We start from the raw sequence: 6,000 nt of genomic DNA, 5'->3' as shown, positions 1-6,000 counted from the left end.
CAGTTCTTGGTCACTGTGTGCCAAGTTGACTTAGGAGTGGCCACCTCCTAAATTCAGCGTAAGTCAGGCTGCAAGGCTATCTCTTCCCAGTGTCCAAGACATTAATTGAAACAAACAATAAAAAATGCCCCTGCCCATGGCATTCCTCTTCACAACTCCCTAATTTTTCTCCAAAATGGAGGGATGGTTGCAGTTGTTGGTTGCCATTGAGGTGACTTGAGAACCACATCATTCACTTCCTGCTTCTTTTGACTCTATCTCCTCTTTTCACTGCCTATTCAGGCAAAAAGGGGTGAATTTTTCTTTCCTTTCCCCTTTCTGAATACCTGAGGTTTCCTCTATGTTTTACCTTCCCCCTGGCCAACTCCAGCCTCAAAGTTAAGACTTAATGACTGATAGGTAGCACATGAGAAAGATCTACTTACCTATAAAGGAACTACGTCGGGAGGCCTTTCAAAAATATCATCCCTCTTCTACAAGTCAACAGGAAATATATCATCTGATTTGTAATAAAAATTGAACTTGATTGTTCAAATGCCTTTATAAATTTATTGGATGCCAAACATAAATCAGCCTTAAAAATGGTGAGCTCCCTGCTACATACTGTATGGTTCTATTTATATGACATTCTGGAAAAGACAAAACTATAAAGACAGAAAACAGATCAGTGGCTGCCCAGGACTAGGGATGGGGAGGGAGGTTGACTACAAAGGGTTACAGGGGAACTTTTTGGGGTGATGGGACTCTTGTATATTTTTATTGTCGTGGTGGTTACACAATTGCATGTGTTTGTTAGAACTCGTAGAATTGTACACAAAAGGATGAATCTTATTGTATGTAATTTGTACCTCAATAAACCAGACTTTTACAAAAAAGGCTTTCACTTACCCAATGCCATAGCTGACACTTACTGAGCATTTTCTAAGAATAAAGCACTGTTCTAACCACTTTGATTGCATCAACTCATTTCATCTTCAGGGTAACCCTATTTGGGAGGGTACAAGTACCCCTGGTGGGGCAGAGTTAAGTGCTCAGCTGCTAATGAGTCAGAACTGAGTGTGTATTGGTTAGACACACTCCTGAAGAGTTCAAGGGGGGTGTGTGGCCCACCACAGCTCAAGCTCCTAGCAAGGCCTACAATCTAAACTCTAAGCTGGGGGTCTTGAAGTTCCAACCCAGATGTCACTGCAGCCTAGCATAACAAAGACACAGACATCTTCCTGGCTTAAACTTCCAGAGGGTTCCCTTTTCAAGTTTACACTAGCCTGACCTGGATCCAAGAACTCCAGCTTATGCTGCCTCTGACAACAAATGAATTTATGTGAAGCTCTTTTCATTAGATGTTGATCCTAGCATGTTCCACAGGTCAGCATGTCCTGGTGTCTTCCCAGCTGCTTTCCTCTATGACAGACTGTTTCTCATACTCAATTATTAGATTTCGTTGTAGGACAGTGGTAAGGCATGGTGGACTTGTGGGGAATTCAGGGCTAGTTCTTGGTCTGGACTTCTGGTTCTCCCAAAGTGGTAAGTAGGTGGCATAGCGCGCCTACCACTAGTAAAATGGTCAGGGAGTGCACTTTATTACAGCAGAGGCTTTACATGTGCGCTTAGTCCACTGAAGGGAATTTTCACTGGTCAAACCTCAATTTGCTTCGCCAGGGACCTCAGGTTAGAAGTAGACAATGCAAACATAGCTAAGTGGCAATGATCTGCTCCAGAAAATACCACCTGTGCTTTCATCTTACCTGCTTTACTTGTAGAATAATTTGATCCTGCAGCACTTCAAGGGAGTCACTGATGCCCACAGAACCTAAGGGAGGTGTTTTGGAAATGAGGAAAGACCAACGCCACCTACAGCTCAATTCATCTGATACCAAGCTTTATTGAGCCCCTGGACCAAAGGTCTGATTTGAAGGTCTCTCATCTCAAAAATGTACTTGCGGACTGGACCAAAAGCAAAGAAGTTTCTGGGATAAACTGAATGCTTCGAAGGTCAGCGGAGCAAGGGCGGGGGTTTGGGGACTATGGCTTAAGGGGACTTCTAAGTCAATTGGCATAGTAAACTCTATTATGAAAACATTCTGCATCCCACTTTGAAATGTGGCATCTGGGGTCTTAAATGCTAACAAGCGGCCATCTAAGATGCATCAATTGGTCTCAACCCATCTGGATCAAAGGAGAATGAAGAACACCAAGGTCACATGATAACTATGAGCCTGAGACAGAAAGGGCCACATGAACTACAGACTTACATCATCCTGAGACCAGAAGAACTAGATGGTGCCCGGCCACAACCAATGACTGCCTTGACAGGGAGTACAACAGAGAACTCCTGAGGGAGCAGGAGAACAGTGGGATGCAGACCCGAAAATCTCATAAAAAGACCAGACTTAATGGTCTGACCGAGACTAGAAGAATCCCGGCGGTCATGGTCCCCAAACCTTCTGTTGGCCCAGGACAGGAACCATTCCCGAAGACTACTTATCAGACATGGAAGGGACTGGACAATGGGTTGGAGAGAGATGCTGATGAAGAGTGAGCTACTTGTATTAGGTGGACACTTGAGACTGTATTGGCATCTCCTGTCTAGAGGGGAGATGGGAGGGTAGAGAGGGTTAGAAACTGGCAAAACGGTCACGAAAGGAGAGACGGGAAGGAGGGAGCGGGCTGACTCGTTAGGGGGAGAGTAAATGGGAGTATGTAGTAAGGTGTATATAAGTTTATATGTGAGAGACTGACTTGATTTGTAAACTTTCACTTAAAGCACAATAAAAATTATTTAAAAAAAATGTACTTGCCCCAATTTTCATCATTAAGGAGACCTATTGGTACACTGGAAACCCTGGTCGTGTAGTGGTGAAGTGCTACGGCTGCTAACCAAAAGGTTGGCAGTTCGAATCCACCAGGTGCTCCTTGGAAACTCTATGGGACAGTTCTACTCTGTCCTATAGGGTCACTATGAGTCGGAATCGACTTGATGGCTATGGGTTTATGGGGTATTGGTACACTTGGTCAAGATAAAGTTGCTGAAAGCTGAGACAGGATTAAGTTTTGATGGGATAGGGAAAGAAGGAGAAGTATAGGAGTAAACGGAAAATTGTAATCAGGGTTTTCCCTGAGCTGATAGAGAACCTCAGGAAGGTGCTCTTAGAGCCAGGAGCATCCTGTCACTGAATACCAAGCATCAAAACTAGGCAACAGGGTCCTCAGGAGACAAATTTTGCCTCCTCACTGTTTGGCCTGGAATAGAATCTATCTGTGCTACTCTAAACTGTTACAAGTTGTTTACATCTCTTTATAAAGGAACTGTTCCCCTTTTTCTAAAAGGAAGCCCTGAAAATACTGGACATCTGTGGAAAGGGTATGGCCAAGGGAATAAAAGGCCTAAAAGAATGAAGACTGGAGACAAAAGGAGAAAATGTTGCTTATATTTATCTTTGCTGCCCAGACCATGAAGGATAAAGATTACTCAAAACTGAGAGTGGGATGCCGACCTCAAATTCCCACAAAAAGACCAGACTTAACGGCCTGACTGAGACTAGAGGGACCCCGAAGTTCATTGTCCCTGGACCCTCTGTTAGCCCAAGACTGGAACCATCCCCAAAGCCAACTCTTCAGACAGGGTATAGACTGGACTATAAGACAGAAAATGATACCGGTGAGGATTGAGTTTCTTGGTTCAAGTTGACATGAGACTTTGTGGGCAGCTCCTGTCTGGAGACGAGATGAGAGGGCAGTGGGGGTCAGAAGCTGGCTGAATGGACACAGAAATAGAGTGGAGAGAAGGAGTGTGCTGTCTCATTAAGGGGAGAGCGACTAGGAGAATATGGCAAGGTGTACATAAATTTTTGTATGAGAGACTGACTTGATTTGTAAACTTTCACTTAAATCACAGCAAATAAAAAAAAAGATTACTCAAAACTGAGTGGGACTAGGGAAAAAAAAAAAACATCGAATGGAACAGCGCAGATGGTAGTAGGAGACAGGTCTTCATTCCTAAGCAGTGAATGGAGGCATCTAAGAAGGGAACCTTCCTGTTATTTCATTTGTTCAAACATTAGCTTAAAATCATATGCTTGAACCAAGGTGTCCATCAACGGACGACGAATGGTTAAATAAATTGTGGTATATTCACACAATGGAATACTATGCAGCGATAAAGAACAGTGGCCAATCTGTGAAACATATCATAACATGGAGGAACCTGGAAGGCATTATGCTGAACGAAATTAGTCAGAGGCAAAAGTACAAATATTGTATAAGACCACTATTATAAGATCTTGAGAAATAGAAAAAACTGAGAAGAACACATACTTTTGTGGTTATGAGAAGGGGAGGGAGGGAGGGTGGGAGAGGGTTATTTACTGATTAATTAGTAGATAAGAACTGCTTTAGGTGAAGTGAAGGACAATACTCAATACATGGAAGGTCAGCTCAACTGGACTGGACCAAAAGCAAAGAAGTTTCTGGGATAAACTGAATGCTTCAAAGGTCAGTGGAGCAAGGGCGGGGGTTTGGGGACCATGGTTTAAGGGGACTTCTAAGTCAATTGGTAAAATAATTCTATTATGAAAACATTCTGCATCCCACTTTGAAATGTGGCATCTGGGGTCTTAAATGCTAACAAGCGGCCATCTAAGATGCATCAATTGGTCTCAACCCACCTGGAGCAAAGGAGAATGAAGAACACCAAGGTCACATGATAACTAAGAGCCCAAGAGACAGAAAGGGCCACATGAACCAGAGACCTACATCATCATGAGACCAGAAAAACTAGTTGGTGCCCAGCCACAATCAATGACTGCCCTGACAGGGAGCACAACAGAGAACCCCTGAGGGAGCAGGAGATCAGTGGGATGCAGACCCCAAATTCTCACAAAAAGACCATACTTAATGGTCTGACTGAGACTAGAGGAATCCCGGCAGTCATGGTCCCCAAACCTTCTGTTGGCACAGGACAGGAACCATTCCAGAAGACAACTCATCACACATGAAAGGGACTGGACAGTGGGTAGGAGAGAGATGCTGATGAAGAGTGAGCTAATTGTATCAGGTGGACACTTGAGACTGTGTTGGCATCTCCTGTCTGGAGGGGGGATGGGAGGATAGAGAGAGTTGGAGGCTGGCAAAATTGTCACCAAAGGAGAGACTGGAAGGGCTGACTCATTAGGGGGAGAGCAAGTGGCAGTACAGAGTAATGTGTATATAAACTTATATGTGACAGTCTGACTTGATTTGTAAACGTTCACTTGAAGCTCAATAAAAGTTAATAAAAAAAAATCATATGCTTGAAATCTGTGAAGCCATTTTATGTGTTTAAATAGAAAAGAATATTACTACATTTTTCTGTTTCTTCATAATCTGGTTTGTGGTTTTGATCCTCCTAAATGCTTCAACACTCTTTTATTTCACAAATAGCTGTTAGATGACTATATATCTGTCATGGATTGAATCATGTCCCCCTAAAATGTGTATCAACTTGGCTAGGCCATGATTCCCACTAATGTGTGATTGTCCACCATTTTGTCATTTGATGTGATTTTCCTATGTGTTGTAAATCCTATCTCTATGATGTTAATGAGGCAGGATTAGAGGTAGTTATGTTAATGAGGCAGGACTCAACCTACAAGATTAGGTTGCATCTTGAGTCAATCTCTTTTGAGATATGAAAGAGAGAAGCAAGCAGAGAGACAGGGGGACCTTTTGCCACCAAGAATGAAGAACCAGGAGGGGAGTGTGTCCTTTGGACCCAGGGTATTCCTGCACTGAGAAACTCCTAGATCAGGGAAAGATTGATGATGGCCAACAGAGAGAGAAAGCCTTCCCCTGGAGCTGGCATCCTGAATTCGGACTTCTAGCCTCCTAGATGGTGAGAGAAGAAACTTCGGTTTGTTAAAGCCATCCACTTGGGTATTTCTATTATAGCAGCACTAGATAACCAAGACAGTTGCGAAGCACTTTGCAAAGTGTATTGCTCTGTTCTCATGCTCAGAGCATCAC

This window comes from Loxodonta africana, chromosome 1, assembly GCF_030014295.1.
Source record: "Loxodonta africana isolate mLoxAfr1 chromosome 1, mLoxAfr1.hap2, whole genome shotgun sequence".
Classification (NCBI taxonomy): Eukaryota; Metazoa; Chordata; class Mammalia; order Proboscidea; family Elephantidae; genus Loxodonta; species Loxodonta africana.
Note: the sequence above shows the minus strand (reverse complement) of the source record.